This window comes from Suricata suricatta, chromosome 2 (assembly GCF_006229205.1).
Source record: "Suricata suricatta isolate VVHF042 chromosome 2, meerkat_22Aug2017_6uvM2_HiC, whole genome shotgun sequence".
In the NCBI taxonomy this organism is placed as follows: Eukaryota; Metazoa; Chordata; class Mammalia; order Carnivora; family Herpestidae; genus Suricata; species Suricata suricatta.
The window spans coordinates 49,368,931-49,387,033 of NC_043701.1; the positions used below are offsets into that span (position 1 = coordinate 49,368,931).

General features: G+C 44.7%; 1 pseudogene; it reads right to left on the minus strand.

Moving 5' to 3' along the window:
- Nucleotides 1–2,148: 2,148 nt before the first annotated feature.
- Nucleotides 2,149–2,266, minus strand: LOC115286154 (annotated as a pseudogene).
- Nucleotides 2,267–18,103: the final 15,837 nt, after the last annotated feature.

Consider the following 18,103-nt stretch of genomic DNA (forward strand, 5'->3'; position numbering starts at 1 on the left):
GAACTCTCTCATTTGGGTTTATGTAGAGAGGAATTCTCTAGCATCACAGTTTATCAGTTGTGTTTCTGAGTTGTACCTGTCTTTGGAGTTCAGATTTCAAACTATAAATATAAGAAAGTTCCTCTAAATGTCCTCAAGTCTTTCAGGTTGGAACACGTGTGACCTTATGGGTTCATAAACATAAGTTGGGGCCCCTGCCTGCCCCAAACACAATTCTTGAAGGTATCTGCATAAGCGATGATTTTTAAAAATCTGGGTAATTCTCTGTGGCAACACATTGAATGTAGTTGAACCCCAGCTGCCTTTTCAATTGATGTTATTGGACGAATCACAGTGATAATGAAGTGGGCCCATGAAGGAACTAGCTGAGTGCCCTGTAGAATCACACTCATGGGACAGAACTGATTCAGAGCGATGGATCTGACCATCAAGAGACTTTGAGTCCACCTCTGGCTCCATCCCTTATGGACTGGGAGATGCTAAACCCGTAGCTAGTAAGAAGGCACTGAGCTTGGTGCTGGGCACTGTGGTAGACATGTGGAGAAGCGGAAGGCCAGGCACTGTGTGGCTTACAACCAAGGGGGGTACGTTGTCTGTTATTGGGGAGTTGGGAATTATGGGGAGTAAGGACCAAATAAGATCAGGTCTGTGCTCTGCACCCTGGTTGGGGCCTAAACCCTGCCCAAACTTTTGCCCACAGTTGTCATCCGAGAAGTGATATGGAGTCACCACTGGATGTGGGGCACTCAGAGAAGCTGGGGGATGGGAAGGGTTAGAGAGAGATAATAATGAAGTTGTTTAACATTCTCTGCCACCTAGTAGCAAATGTTAGACATCATGAACAAAGGGGTATATTTTCTATGAAATAAAGGAAAGTGACACATACATAAACTTATTAGGTCCCCACAGACCTTCACTAGCCTGGAAATGAGTGACATCTGCAGATCTGCAAGGTAGTGGGCAGAAATCGAGTGAGTAAAAACCCTTGAGCCACACCATCCTTGACGATGTCCACTGTAGTTGGTGAAACCTCCAGGGTGAGCTCATCAAGTCAAATGGTGCATATGGAACCCCTTCAAATGCCATTGTTGGCAATAGGGGGTTTCTTTAAAAATATCTTTTTAATGTTTTATTTATTTTTGAGAGAGAGAGAGACAGCATGAGCAGAAGAGGGTCAGAGAGAGAGGGAGACACAGAATCCGAAGACAGGCTCCAGGCTCTGAGCTAGCTGTCAGCACAGAGCCTGACAAGGGGCTTGAACCCACGAACTGTGAGATCATTACCTGAGCTGAAGCTTAACCAACTGAGCCACTCAGGCACCCCTATGGGGACTTTTTCTAAGCCCTTATAAACACAGACAGAGACACTTGTGTGTCATTAGGCGTACTATGTCAACCACTCATCAAGACAGAATGACTAAATCAGCTACTATAAAGGCCATGAAACATATTAATGTTACAAACAATTTGGAGTCATCTTATCCTTGATGCCATATAGGCTTTGGAGCACACTGCATGAACAAATTTTCTCACTCGTGCAGAGCTAACTTACTCAATTGTGGAAATGCCTGCGGATAGTAAAAACAGTAGGCATGGGCCTCCCTGAACCCTGTTGTACCTGAGAGTGGTGAGCCTGGCATTTCATCTGGGGCAGGGGTGAGGGGCAGTCGGGAGACTGGAAATTGGGAGTGAATGGCATAGAACCCAAGTCTGGAGGCTGAGGCAGTGGAAGTGGGAAAGGAAGAGAGTTGAAGCAGAAGACCCTCAGGTAAAAACGTTCATGAACCAAACCTTTGAAAATCAGGAACGGCTCCGCTAGGTTCAAGATGGCGGCCACACTGGCAGTCAGCCAAGGTGTAGGACTCCTAGGAATGGGCTGGCTTCCCTCTTCCAGCACTGTCTTAGAGCAGAGATTCCCAGACGGCGCTCCTTAGCACATTAGCGCTCAGAGATATATTAATATCTGGGGAAAACAAGCAGTTCTACATCATTTCAGTTTAGAAAATGCTGGATTAAACAAAGTCGAGCAAATTTATTTCATGCTTGGAGCCTTTAATATACCACCATATATTGTCATGTCTTCAAAGAAGGACTTATGTAGGGTCTCCCAGATCTTTTGAGTTTGGAACCTATTTTATTTTATTTATATACAAATAAGGAACACGTCACGAATTTGCATGTCATCTAGAGCAGAGTCCATGCTATCTTCTCTGTATCATTCCAACTATAGCACTGGATCTTTTCCTTCTTTTTTTTTTTATTAAATCATAGAATTTCTCAAGACAAATGTTCTGAGAAACACCTCTTGGGAAACAATATCCTAATTTAGTTCAGATTAAATTATACTCCAGCAATTTTCAACGTGAAATTTCTGGATGAAGAGAATTGCCCAAGAAGTAAGATTCATCGCAGCAGCATTTTGGTGACATACAAGGAAACCCACATGTTCTTTTGATTCACGTATTTAAATTATTTCTGTGAGCAGACCCACCCTTGAAAGGCACAGTGACCCCATGTTTAGATTATTTTTCTCTCGAGCAACTACACTAAATTAGCTTTGCACCCTGACAATGAGGCCTTGCCTAGAGGGTGCCACCACCTTGGATCCCGGTGTCATTGGGGCTGTCAGTCCAAGCATGGCTATGCTATGAGAATAAGAAGAATAAATACAGTTCCTAATTTCCAAGTCAAAGACAGTGTGAATTGATATTACACAGTAAAATGCAATGAGATTAAATCAATAACATCTGCAATAAGGCATAATGAAGGTAAAATTATATCTCTGGCTTCCTGAACAGCTGTGAATCTATTTTTAATGATCCTCATTTTTGGCAGTCAGCTAACAACTTCTAAAATGTCCTAGAAATTGGATTGTTAAGCAGATGAGCACTGCAGTGGCTCAGAATGTCATTAATTTCAGCTGCCTTACCCATCTGCATGGGCGAGATGGAGGCATCACGAACTCACCCCCCATCCACCCTACTGAGCACCCCACTAACCGGGCCTTGGGTGGCCCCAGCGAATGCTGGAAACAGCAAGGCAGGAGAGCTGGGGGGAGAGGGAGCCCTGGGAGGATCACGGGCTATTGAAATATGGAGAAAAAGGAAAAGTCCTTGCCTCCGTAATGCCAATCGTAGTAAATAATTGACTTGCAAGCCTGCATTGTGCTATTGGAACCTCATAACTGCCACAGAAACAAGATACTCTAATGGTCCCTGTGTACCGATGGGGCACTTGGACTCCATGAGCTTACTCTGCCCAGGACTTGGTCAAGGTCACACCACCCGTAAATGCAGGAGCCAGCACGCAACCCTGGGCTTCTCATTCCAAAGCCAGGCCCTTCCCGCCGCCCAGCAGGCCCTCTGCTTGTTGGAATAGCGGCCATGGGAAAGACACCATGAAAACTTTGAAACTGAGGACATGTGAACATTTGGGATAATCCATGTTTTTCTTAGCTGCCTGGCACCTTAGTATTTTGCTGCAGCTTTTGCCAGATGCCATGTCTGGGAAACAGACAGTTGATCCCTTTGGCTGATTATTTTGAGCTCACTTTCCTTCTCGGGGCTGGCAGGGGCAGGAAAGTGGGGGTGGGGGTGGCACCCCACACGTTGCACACCATCGTACTTCCTGAACCCCACCAGCAGATTCTCAGATTCCCAAGTCAGGCTTACTGGCTACAAGGCTCAGGAGGCCCCAGGATGAACTGCGTTCCAGAAGATGAAAGCTAAGTGTAGAACTCCATTGTTCAGATCCCCTGTCTTCCTGGGTGAGACAGGAGGATGGATTCCTCATTCTCTTCCCTGCCCTGGGAAGCCTACCACCTCGGGAGAGGAGACTTTTGTGCAGAAGATGAGGCTGCAGCTGAGTTAAGCTGTTGGTTTCTGGGATGGACCCCACTACCGGGCTTGCTTTCTGCAGTAGGAGCTGATCCTTTGCTCCCTTAGATATCAGGCAATCAAGAACCTCATGGTGCAGGAGTGGGGGCTATGCTGTAGCATGGTTTTGGGCTGGAGACAAGAGCTTGGCTTCAAGGAGAGACATCTATGACAGAGGGTTATTCAGTATAAGAGTATAAATGAGCACCTCTGTTAAGTGAGGGGATTATCTTGATGAAGCCAGGGAACCCTGTCCCATGGCCGGCATGATGGTCGGGAAAGCTGTAGAGAGACGCAGACAGCGGAGGGGATTTTGTAATGATGAAGCATCACACACCACTGATGATTAAAACAATGCCTGATGTGCTAGAAAACTACACTTCCTCCCAAAGATAGGGGGGCGATGGGAGGGGTCACAGTTCATGTGAAGGTGGGAAAACGATGTTCAGAGGAGAAGGCAGCGGAGGTCTAGGGAATATGGAAGAGCTGGCACCCCCAGGCCGATGGGGCTGGGCTGGGCTGGCCAACCCCGGGGGCCAGGAGGCAGTGCAATGAATGACAGGGACAGAGGGCCTGTCCTGTGCCAAGACCTGCTCGACATGCCAAGGAACGGTGTACATCCTATGCACAGGGGATTGATCCATCTCACCCCTCAGCAAGCCTCTCCCATTAGGCTCTCCCGCATATGGCAATGGACAAGTTGGATATTTTGTGGTGGCTTCAAAGAAGCTCTCAAACACAAGCACCTAACTTGCTGAAAAAGCACACATTGACTTCAAAGTGTTAGCTGGGGGTCACGGTCTTTCAGGGCGAGTTCCCAGCTATGCGAACCTCATGCCTTCACTGTTCATTGATGCGGGTTCAATGTAAGGTTGGTGAGATTTCCCCTTACATGTCGACTTCTGTCGTTGGGTCCCTGTACTCAGATGGACTCTGAGGCCAGACCCAGGTTCACAGGAAAGAGTATTGTGTCCCGTTAGTGAATTCCACTCTGGGTGACAGAGAAAGGACGAAGCTCCTGTATCCCCACCCTCCGACTGCATCCCAGGAAGTGTGCTCACGTTAACTGAAGCTGGTTGAAGTGTCAAAAATCAAAGGAACCTCAGACTCACAAGCAAAGGAGGTGAATAGTTGGAGGAGAGCTTCCTGTCAATCTCAAAACACACTAATGGTCAGGCTTTGGAAGCACCAGGTGTCAAACTCACTGCTAATAAGTTTATTTGGAAGGATAGCCTCTCGGAAGAATTGTTAAGTAGAAGCCAGAAGGCCTAGCTAAGCTGTCCAGTCAACCTGATTAAAGTGAAGGGACAGGGCATTGAGAGGACTACACCCCAGTTCCAGGATGTTCTTTTCCTTCTGATCCTGAACAACGAGGGAAAAGCAATTCCAAAGAGAGGACAGTGGAGATCCATCTGTACACACACACGCGATATATATACACACACACAAATCAACCACATGACATTTGTGTATATACACATGCATCATGGTTGCCTCATCTGTGTGGCACACTGAGGAGAACAACTAAGAGAATCAATTGCAGAAGCCATGTTCCCTTGCAGGTCTTGGTTGAGTAGCTGTTATCTTCACTAACTAAAGGAAGAGGACCAAAGGCAGTGGACCAATGCCCAAGATTAGAGGGCAGCCCCCTGAGGGACCAAGACACCCACTTCATGATGAGCTGTGACTCACCTGGGAGGGAAGGCCACAGAACCGGGCAAACACTTGACCTTGAGGCTCTGCAGATCCCAACCTTGGCTCTTGGTGGAGCCTGGAAGCTTCCCTGTGAGTTTGGCTTCATTCTGAGAGGATCTGCGGGGCTTGAGTAAATGAAAAAGCAGAGCTTAACAGTATTTTAAACAGAAAGTATCACGTTTCTGAAGGAACTCGACGTGTTAATATTGTTCTCCAAATGACAGCTTCTTAATAAGCTTCATTTCACTGGTAGCATATTGTCACACTAATAAACAATGAGATTGATTTTTAAAAAGCAAAGCCACCCCAGATGTCTGCATGGCTAATTTACCCGATCTGGTCACATCACACATTTTGTGTAGAATTGCTGAGGACTGAGTTGCTAAAGCCAAGGCTCCTGGTGGCCCAAATGACATGAAGAGAGAAGCTGCAGGTTTAGGAAGAAAGTGCTTAGCACTGAGGGCTGGGAGTTAAGAGAATCAGGGGGTCCCCGCTCCTTCTGGGCTCTGGAGCAGACCTCAAGCCACCACACTGATCTGTGGCAGAAGTTACCAATACGTTACCCCCAGCAGGAAACCGAACTTCAGAATCCTTCTCCAGACAGCACACTGGCATTCCCTACAACCTGGCAGTTGACACAAACACAATGGAAGCCTATTTGCATTTCGGGGACTTATCTGCCTACTACATCAGGTAGTTTATTATGCGCCCTTCAAAGAATGACAGGAAGTGTCCTCAGATGCTGCTACTCGCTCAATGTTGAGATGCGAAGCCATCTTCCCCAAGCAATTAAATGACAGTGGCTTATTAAATATTTTGAGTCCTTTGCACTTTGTCCTGATACCATCCAAAGTGGTGCAATGTAGAGATTCTAAACTTGGGGTCTGTGAACCCCCAAGAGGCCCATAAGTACAACTTGAGGGTCTATGATCTCAGAGGTGAAAAAATATATAGGTATTTCTATTTTCACTACCTTCTAACCAGAGTTCAGCATTGCGTTCAGTTATGAGTGTGAGCAGCGGACCAGCTTTAGTATCTGTGATCTTATCACTAACAGAAATCCCAGATTTCCCAGCCCATTGAGGTGGTTTCAGAGATTGTGTGAAATCACATGTGTTCATCACAACTTTGAAATGATAATAGTCATCAGACCAGCTGCTGGTAACTATTTCTTTATGTGCCGCTCTAGAAGTGCATGCATTACGAGATCACAAATCTGTTGTGTTGAATATTTTGATAACTCCATTTTAATATAATTGTTTTTATTTGCTATTTCACATATGTTATTTTATACCCTAAAAGTATGATTCCAGAAGAGGGTCTATGACCAGAAACAACTGTCCTTTCAGATGAGGAGGCCTGGGTTCCTGTTCTTGCTAAACATCTTTGTCAAGTCCCCTCCTCTTTTCTTTTTGTCTTTTTTCTCTCAATGTAAAAAAATGAGATAAAAGTCATATAACATACGTCACTCTATTAAAGTGTATAATTCTGTGGATTTTTAAAAGTATTTTAATTATCTATTTGTTTGTTTATTTTGAGAGAGAGAGAGAGAGAGAGAGCACAAGCAGGAGAGGGACAGAGAGAGAGAATCCCAAGCAGGCTCTGCACCGTCAGCAGGGAGCCCGATGCAGGGTTAGAACAAACCTGAGCCAAAAACAAGGATTGGATGCTTAACGGACTGAGCCACCCAGGTGCCCCACAATTCAGTGGATTTTTAACATATTAACAAGGTTATGCACCCACTACCACTATACAATTCCAGAACCTTCTCATCGCCCCAAAAAAGCAGCTCCATCTCTGTTACTAGTCAACCTCTGTGTTGTCTCCCTTCAACCACTGGCAATCACTGATCTGCTTTCTATCTTTCTGGATTTGTTTAGTCTAGACATTGCTTAGAGATGGAGCCATAACATATGTGGCCTTTTATGTCTTGTTTATTTTGCCCAGCACGATGTTCGGGGAGTCATTGTGCTGAGGCACATGTCAGCACCTCATTCCTTTTTATGACTGAATAATATTCCATTGTATGGATAAACCACACACTGTCTATCCATTTGGCTGTGTTCTTTATCAGTCTTCACATCTACACTTTCAAAATGAAGAGACAAGGGCAGATAATGGCCACAGATGCCTCCAGGTTCCAAACCCTGACTCTGTCTACCTCCTTGCAGCCTCTACCGTGTTGTTTTGCCTAAAGCTCTGTTTAGATTGACTCTGGGTCTCCTGTCCTCAGACACTGGCCTATCAAGTTCCTGAGGGCACATTTTTAAATTCCATCTGTTCATATCTACCAAAAAAACCTTAAATTGATCTGGAAATTTTACTTAAATTAAGACTTGTTACTAGACAATCCCAAATGGACTACGCTCTCTTCTCCAAGTATGTTTACAACACCACGGCAACCTAATGGGCTGGGTCCAGGCGGAGGGGACTAAAAGCTTTGAAGCACAATCAACAGAAAACTCCTTTTAAAAAATCCATGGCCTGTTGTACGCCCTAGGGAACAATTCAAGGTCTTATCCCAAGGTTCTCACTCTGCCACTCTCAATGCTTAATTCTGGAAAAAAGAAATTTCACCTGTCACTTTAAAATTTCAGCAGATGTCTACAGCTTATTTCCACAAGCCTGTAAAGGATCAGAAAGATAAAGGAGGAAAGGGCTCAAGAGATAAGGGACTGGCAATAAATCCTCAAACTGTGTAGGTATAGAGTACTGGTAACAGAATTTATTTGAGGATCTAAGACACCTTCCTAACTCATTGACTTTCACTCTTTATTAGATTATAAAACAGCATGTACTAACTAAGGTCAGAAATAACACAAAGTCTTCCTATTCAGCACAACAAATACATATTTAACATGAGAAAAGATTGTAAACTACATATTATTCAATTTTGTGCTATCTCCCACCCCCCCCACATGCATAATAAAAAAGAAACTGGCTACGTTTTATCCCCTACCTTTCTTGACATCAGCCCAGCCCCGTTTTGCTTTCAGCCTGTTCCTTTGTTACATAACCACACTCTCAATCCATTCTTTCATTTCCTTCCAAGTGCTTTCCATCATGCCCGTGGTGTCTGAACCTCATTACACCTACTGGCGCGTGATACTGAAGCATCAACTGCTCTCAGCCCAGCACATTCTTCGCTTGCAAATGCTTTAGATTCTTTTCCTTGGGAGATAAACCAAGAAATCTGCAAATTCATACCTAATCTGTCATAGCCCTGTCACCCAATTCAATCCTCTCCAAACAAAGTCCTTTTGGTGAGAGGAAGACAATACCCCAGCTTCATAAATAATTTTTTTCCACCAACCTTAATCTGCTGTCTATGAATATTAATGAGTCTCATCGATTCATGTCTCCATTTTATGTCCAATATTAGACACCTTCCCAGAAAGCTAGCTGTCAAGGTTGCAAAGGACCCCATTTCACTTTCACATTAAATTAGCAAAATAAAAAAGGGCAACTTCTTTGGCTTGTGGATTTCAAGAGGTACCCCCTCGTTATCCCTGCACTCGGATTGTTTTTACATCGATCCCAAATTATAGGTCAGTCCTGGCAGGAGGAGGGCTAGGTTGGGTAACTTCTTTTTCGCCCATTCCAGGTGAGGGTCAACTTGGTACCATGGACACATTTCAGAGACACATTAAATGTATTTCTTTTATTATTTCAATTCCTTTGCTGGTTGCCCTTTTTTTTTTTTAATGCCTTCCTTGTTGGCTCTAGGTCTGAATTCTTGTGACATTCTGCTTCCTTTGGCTATTCTGTCTTTTAAATTTTCTGTGTACAAACCACAGATTAAGTGGATTTGGTCCCAGGGTGGCCGCCGGCCTGTGAGAAATCTTTGTGAAAATTAGGACATATTAGAAAACGTTTGCCCTTTGGGCAAACGTACCTGTGTCCGGGGACCCAGGGTCTGCTGAGGGGAGTGTGGGCTGCATTTCAACACCTACGCCCTCTCCTCGGGGCACCTTGGCTGGTTTCTCTATTAAATCTTTCACGTATCTCCCTTTGCTGGTTTCTTGGACCCCAAGTGTTTCTGGAGATGCCAGAGAGTTGCCTTTTATGCTTAGATCCTTCCTAACTGTAATTCACCTTTTTCTTCTTCACTTATTTTCACAGCGTTAATGTTAAACTCCTTGTTTATCTGCCAGGTTTTACAGAAGCACCTTTAATTCATCTTTCTAACTTTGAGCAATTTGAGTAGGAATTCAAATGATATCCTTGGGTTTTACATTTATTTAGTTGGTTGATTTTTTTAACACATGCTTTCATATGTTCAAAGACTCGCTTGCTGATAGCATTATTTGTTGCTTAAATGACAAACATATGGCCAACGGCCAGAGGAGCTGTGTTATTTCAGGAGGCCCAGGAAGCCTGCTCTGGGTCTAACTATACCCCTCTTTGATTGCCATCCGTGCCTAAAATTCTACCTTAAAGCCACATTCTTTTGGATTAAGTAAATGCAGCCTTGTTGCAATATACTTGGAAAGAACTAAGCAGATTGCATCAGTCATTGACACTTTAGTGAGAATTCGTTTATCAAATCCTGTTTTAAGGGCAGCTATGTGACAGAAGAAAGGTGGCCTGGGCCAAGTAATATACTGATCCCTCCAGTGGGCAGGCCTGATTAGGCCGGCAGAATACACTTGGAACATATTGGTCATTTTGAGGGATTCCAAAGAGAACAAGGGGCCTGGAAGGCCAACTGCCCTTTCTCATGTTTTTGTCTAGAGTAATCCCAGGGTGGCCCTAAGAGATCTAACCTGGTATAAACTATTCAACGGTACTGATGTTTCCCGACGTGACACTCTTTTGTTAACTTGTTGCAGCAACTGAGAATTCAGATTCATTCCCTGGGCCTACACCAATCGCTCCCTGGTTTGACCTTGATCTTTAGTATAGACATTGAACTTCCTTGAAGGTGCAGAGTTGGTGATGTTAGCAGGGCAGGACACATGTCTAAGGAATTCATTTCTCATGTGAATATGGCCCCTATGGAAAGATCTATGCGAGACAGGCCACAGGCCCAAAGAATACTGAAGAAATAAGGGTCCTTAAAGACCCTCAGCAGTCTAGTCCTGGGCCTGCCAAAGTGGGCTGCACACACAATGAGAGTGCAAAGCCATGAGTTATCCACAAATTAAATACGGTGCACCTTCCTGCAGTGTCCTCTTACTAGATAATAACAAATTTAAAATGTTAGCTTTAAATGAAAACAAACATGCCTGTATTACAGAATGGAACACAGTAATCACAAGAATTTGAACAGGCACCAAGGAAAATGAATACATGATCACAGGAAATAGCGCTTAGATTACCTAGGCTTGTATTTTCAGAAATAATTTTGCATCAGAAACCTCTGCAGAATTTCAAACAAAACTTCAGAACAGTTCTGAGGCCGGGACCCTTTCCAAATTGATTCTAGCACACTGATACTCCTCCAAAACTCCTCTGGTGATTCAACGGTACAGCCAGACTTGAGAAACACCAACTTTGTGCCCAGCTGAGGCTCAGTGGGGCAAAGAGACTGACCCAAGATCACACGACTCATTTATATGTGGTGTTTTACCCATTGTTCTATCTACAATCTGCCTCTCAGTAGGATCAGCTGCAAAATTTATGGGTCCTCATGCTAAACGGAAGTGCAGATCCCTTGTTCTATAAATCATTAAGGATTTTGAGACAGCAACAGCACAGCATTGGTGAACACGGAGTCCTACCACATGTGGTGGCCCATGGACACACTCAGGAAGTCAGCCCGGCCCCTCCGAAGCCTGAAGAGTGTATTCATCACTGCAGCCAACTTAGAGCAGCCAGAGCACATGTACGGGACAGGGAGGAACATTTCCTCGTTTACGGGGCGAGTTCACACGCGCGTGCGTGTGCACACACACATCCCTGCTCAGGAACTTCAGAGACACCTTCTGGCAGAAGTGGTTAGCAAAGATTAAATGAGATTTTTCTACTGTAAAAGCATGTTTGCTTCTTCATCTAAATTGAGAATGAAACTTTCAGTTCTTGCCTCAAACCTGCGCTGGGTGGATTATAAATTCCAGTTTACACTCTCTCCCCAAACCACAACCCACCATCCTGCACAAATCTTCACACTCCTAAATCTTCATCTGGAATTGTGGGCTCGGATTAGGGAAAAGCGTTTTGTCGTATTTTGACCACAACTGAGTTAGGTCCCTCTCTGACATAAATGAGTACGTCTGTTGTGTTGGGCGGGGGGTGAGATCCAGAGACTGTGCTCGCGGGCACACACGCACCCCAATATCAGAGATGGGAAGCCCAGCAGAGCCTGCTAGGATTGCAGAACCTAGGAGTAGCCCTCACACTAAGGAGGCTGTTTTCTCCTGGAGAGTGAGGTTGCATACTCCGTGCCTAGATAAAGACCTCGGTTATGGGCAGGAGCAGATGTATGTGTGAGGGCCCAGAGGACATTCAGGGAGGAGAGGACCAAGCAAGCTGCTGGAGGAGCCAAGAGAGCATCCATTCCCTTGAGACTCAGCAGCCTGCAAGGTACAGAGAGTTAATGAACCAAGGGGAGGCCGGGGGACACCAGGGAATTCAAAGTAAGTGAATGAAATTCTCATTACGTCGCCACTGGAATTAATATGCAAGCTTTCCTCTCTCTCAGGGCTTCTTTTTGGCACTGCTGCTATGAAATATTTGGGGCCAGCAATGGAACAAAACCCTAGAGAGAAGCAGGTGATTCATATTCCTGGGAATTTGCATCCACCCCAGTAGACGTGGCAGACAGAGGGCTGGAGCCTGCAGGGCTGCGGAAGCTTTCTCAAAACCCTTGAAATCAGCAGGCAGCCAATCCTGAGAGCAAGGGTGATCTAGTCCGATGGGCGTGGGGAGAGACGCAGTGTGGCCTGTTCTGTGAGGACCATTGCTTCCCTGGTCAGACTTCTTGGTGCCACACCCCCACCTGTATCTGACTGACTCAAGCTTATCCCTTGACAATGTCTGGAGACATTTAGAAAAATAACAAAGGATTCATCGAGACTTAGAAAAGCCAAACGAGGGAATGGGCTACAATCAGCGTTTTAAATCTGTAACGTCAGGCCGTGCACGCATGTGGTAGACAATCACACAAGCCAAACACAAATCCTCCAGGGTAGTTCTTGCTGCAGCAGCCAGAATGGGCTCCCAGGTCAGGCAAATGCGTTCTGCTCCCACCTCTGTGTCATCAGAGGCCAAGAACTTAACCTCTCTTAGTCTCGTTTTCTCCAGCTAAAAATGAGCAATGTCAAACAGCTATTCTATAAACTTGCCTTGAGGCTTGAATAACATGGTGTGGCTGTAAAGGTTTTTGCAGGGAGCATAGTAGGTATTCAGCGTACATACACACATAGTATGGAGTGGGCACATAGTAGGTATTCAGTAATAGCTATTATCAATCATCAATCCTTTCTTTCTCTCTGCCCCCAGGCTGGGGATTAATGAGAACCTTAGCCAAGAGTAACTTAAAAAGGAGATGCTTGTGGCCAGGTTCTGCTCCACTCGTTTAACCTGTGTACCTGGCTGACCTTCTGTGCACAGCCAGCCCTTGTCCACAAGGAGCCTGACGGAATGGGCCTCTCTCCATAATAGCACTGATACGATAACCGAGAAGACAGACGACTCAGCCTCTGGCTCCTGCTGTTTTCAAACGTCACCTTGTGAGTTGACAATGCAGTCCTGATTTGCTTACTGATGAATCTGGGCGAGGCTGGAAAATGAGGCTGTCCCTTCCCTTTCTTCCAACATGTGTCCAGTGACGAACTGCCTCTCTGAGCTATCTCCTAGGAGCATAAGAGATGGTTCACACAGGTCAGAGCCTCTCCGGGGCTCCATGCCCTTCAAAGACGCATCTTTGAGCACTCTGTTGCAAAATGAGAACAGTAAAGACAATGAAGAAAGTTTCCTTCAATAAAGCTTTCAGTCGAAAGGACTGTCCTCTCTGTGGAGGTTGTGGTTTGCCAGTGTTTTGGGTATCAAGATGTGCTCTGTGTGTGTGTGTGTGTGTGTGTGTGTGTGTGTGAAGCAATAGAGAGAGGAGATGAAAACGGCTATATTTTATACCCTGACTTGGCAAAATGGAAAGGAGGCAGACCCATGTTTCCCCCTATTACCCCCCAATTAAAAAAATAATTTTACTGGCTCATGAAATAAGAAAGCTGAAACCACTGATATGGACCACCCTGGTGGTTTAGGGAAAGAAAATAACTTCCAGATTAGCAGCTACCTGGAACATTTTCCCCCAGACTGGAGACCCTTGGGTTTTTGCTGCATGAATTATTTCATGTCTCCTACACATGGGAAATATGGCAAATGAGGGTGAAAGGGGCTGTATGAGAGGTCATGGGTTTCCCAAGAAACCAACCACATACTAGTAAGGAGGGATGCGAGGTCACTGTGCGTCCACATCCCCACCACAGACACAACCCTTCCCCTGTGCAAATAGGTCCGAGAACATTTGCTGTTGATGCTGATCCAGAGCTTCCCAAACACTATGCTAATATTTAAAAAATTTCTAAGTGAAACATCTTCTGTTAGAGCTTCAACTTCAACCTGGTTTTCTCTGGGCTTAAAAAGACCACATTTTGGGGTGAGAGTCCAATACTGGAAAATTACTCCTTTTATTACTATAACTAGCAGGCACCAAACCACTAGCCATGAGGTCACATTTTCAATAATATACCTCAGATTATGTGATGTTTTGGCCTACGGTTTTGTGTTTGCTACCGCTGCACCTCAGCAAGTATTTCTAGATGAGATGAACTTGAATGATACCCCAAAGCTTCCTTGGGGGTTACCTGATACTCCAGCCAGCCATTGGACTTCAGGCCATTGGCCTTCATACCATCCCATGGCCCCAGGTCATTCCACCCTTCTTCTAGACTTTTCCTGTCAGGCCTTGGTCTCTTCCATCCTCTCCCCATACCAGGCCTTTGTGATTAATTTCTGCTGTCCCCTCCTGGAATGACTACTTGTTCAAGTTCTTGCCCTCCGCCAAGGTTCAGCTCAAGACATTTCCTCTAGGAATTCTAAGATCCTTAGTGTATAAAGGGCCTCTTTCTCATATTCTCCTGCTGCCCTTTGATCCCAATGATCCAAGGTACGCATGGTGAGTGCTGAAATGATTATTTGTATGTCTATGTTCCTACCACTTTCAGCCACTTTGTGAACTCCAGGATGCAAAGAACTAGATCATATTTTTCTTAACTCACCAAAGCACTGGCACAATGTATTGAACATAGTAAGTCTGGTAAATACTGGTTAAGACTGAATTGCCTTGAATTCTCACTAAGGTGTAAATGACCGATTGTCATACCCCCCAAGAATGCATAAGAAAGAACTTTCCTAACCCCAGTAGGAATGTCAGCTCTAATTGGTCCATGGAGGGAAAAGACAATTCTTGAACCTTCCAGAAAATCCTATAGGATGGATGGCACTCAACACTAAACAGCACTCAGGTAGGTGAAGTGTCAAAGAAGCATATGAATTCATGACACGAATTCCCACTGTGTCCCCTACCAATCACTCCAAACAATAACACTGACAGATTTTGTACAATATCAGCTTTATTTAACCAGTCATCATTTCCTTTTTTAAAAAAATAAGAAGAAGAGTTAAGGTCAAGTAGAAAAAAAATGCCTTTAAATTAAAATCTTAGCTTTTCTTTGAACATCCAGATGATTAAATGAGATCCAGACGAAGCAGGCAATTTCCAAAAAATAAAACCCAGCCGGGGTTACTGCATTCCCTCATGCTTCTACCAGTAACCCCATGGTAGAGTAAAGTAATGATTGATTCGGAGAGAATTACGGCTATTATAAACTGTAATCAGTGGTGGATGAGAATAATTACACAGGGAAAGGAGGGAAAAGCTAAAACATGGCTGAGCAGTGTTCTGATGGATGGGGAAGTCATTTCCTGGCCGTTAATGACTGATTTTTCAACAGTCAGCACACAAGCTTTAATCCCAGAGGGGAGAAGGAGAAAGAAATGGCCACATTATAAAGGATGCTACTGACTTAACCTTACCACTTTTAATCTGACTATAGCTGATGCCTGAACCCCTATCTGCCCTTGCTTTTTGGTTCTTGCTTTTGCAGACATACCCTCTGGTGGGGTGAGGTTAGGTCTGACCTTTATCTGAGAGACACCAGGAAGAGTTATGGTTGTATAGAACCCCCCTAAATCATGGTGGTGGGAAATGGCATCAGGGCATCAGAACTGGGAGGGCCACAGAAATCACCTGGTCTAGTCTGCTCATTTTATAGGGGACCCCAGAGAGGTGAAATGACTTGTCCAAGTCACACAGGTGATGGACTTTCAACCTGAGGGGAGCGCCTGCCCACCCAGGACCACAGGGAGACTGGCCCCTTCTCACAAAGGCATAATCAGATCTCTGAGGGAGACAGGTTTGCTAAACCCATTTTGATATTGGCACCAGCTCAGACTCTTGCCCTCTGAGAGAGGCTCTGGGGTCCCCTGTTCTGCCTGCAGAAATTGTTGAGGTTACAAGAGGTCTGAGAGAGCATGGGCCTGTGGAATGATCTATTTTGGTTTATAGATGAGCAGTGAGTCCTCTATTCTGTGACCCTAATGGCTGGAGGGAGGGATAGAGAGAGAGAGAGAGAGAGAGAGGGAGAGGGAGGGAGAGAACCCAATTGATCTTATTTGCAGCCATAAAATAGGATAACTGATGGAAATGGCCTAGAAGTCATAAAACTGTGTAAAGCAGGATAGCCAGAGTCAGTTGGTGACAGGCACTCCCCTTCGGAGCCCTATGACTTTGAAGGGCCTTTCTAATACCTTCGTGGAGTATTGGGCTTCTCTCTCACCTCCTCCTTACCTCTCTGAGTCCCTAAAGGGGACAAGATGTGTGATGGTGGATGGTGTGGGACAAATTCCAGCAACCTCTCTCCTCTCCCCTCTCCAGGACGAAGCCCACAGGAAGGAAAAAAAAGATCATCTTCTAAGAAAATATGGCTGCCTCTGAGGCTAAATTATGTCAAGATATAAGATCAGGAATGGCCAGATGCTGTTTATCCCATCTTAATTAAATTTGGACTTCTTTGAGGGAAAAAAATACCTCAGTTCCAGGAAAAGTTGTTTGGACTCTGAGGCTGTTTGGATTCTGTTTTATGAAAACAAACATTTTAATCAAGATACCAACATTCTTAGACTTTCACTGTGAAGGTATTTTCTGAAGCAAACTCTCTTGAGCCAATGTATGTTCTTAATAATAGTCTATTCAATGCTACTCTATTGTCTTAGTTTTTTCTCTGTTCTCATTTTCAGTTTCTTAAAGGCATTTCAAATGGATCGATGCCTTTTCAGGCATGTTTTCCCGTGATGCTTTGAGAAATCATTTGTCTATCTGGTTGGTATTCCTTTCCCAACTTCAGGTAAAGGTAAGCACACCTCACTTTTTCTTTTAGGGAACAATGCTTCCTCGTCCATGGGATCCTGATAGATCTACAAATCCCAGAGTCATGTCCCACCACGTAGCACCCTACTGCACCGGCACCCCCTACATGCAGAAGGGGGCATGTGGTCCTGATGGGCCAGTCCAAGTCCTCTCTTCCCAAGCCAGAGTGTGGGAAGAGACTTTCTTTCTTGAGACTTTCAACATAGATGCTGAGAGAGTGTGTATCTGCCTTGTTGATTTGGAGTGATAGCTGTAAGGATATGGTCTTTGACCTGTCTGGACTATCTTTCCATCAGTAGAAAAAGAGCCGCACAGTGTGTGCAGGAAGGGAAAGGCAGAGACAGAGAGAGAGAGAGAGAGACAGAGAGAGAGAGAGAGAGAGACTGACGACTAACCCTATATAGCATCTAAGCCCATGGATCCAGCAGAACCTGACTTTTAAATCCCATAACCCTGAACTCCACAATTATGGGAATTAATGGACTCCCTTTACCGTAAGCTAGGTGAAATTGGGTTACTCTCTCTTATTACCCTGAGCCCTGACCAAAGGCTAAGACTTTTCATTGGACCTGCTTTGATTTAAATCTTGGCCAGAGGGTCCAGCACTTTATTTATGTATTTATGTGTTTATTTATTTAAGAGAGAGAGTACAAGCAGGGGAGAGAGGCAAAGGGAGAGGAGACTCTTAAGCAAACTCCACACTCATGGCAGAGTCTGACTCTCGTGACCTTGGGATCATGACCTGAGGTGAAATCGAGATTTTGGTGCTCAACTGACTGAGCCATTCAGGCGCACCCCCCCCCACCTCGTACTTATTTTTTTTAATTGAAATATTTATAATGAATTATTGTGCTAGTAATGAATGACTATAGTACCTTATGTAGCAGAAAGTAAACATATCTTTTGACTATAACTTGGATTTCCAAGCTCACTATGTATCTAGTTACAACCAATCTTCGAATCACATGTTTTGAATGAATGAACAACTAAACCAACAGATCGGCTAAATAGTCTTCCAAAAATCACCCAGTACCTGCTGGAAGCCTCCATTCTGCCAAGGAGTTGTTGGAATGAGCAACTCTTTGAACCATATACACACA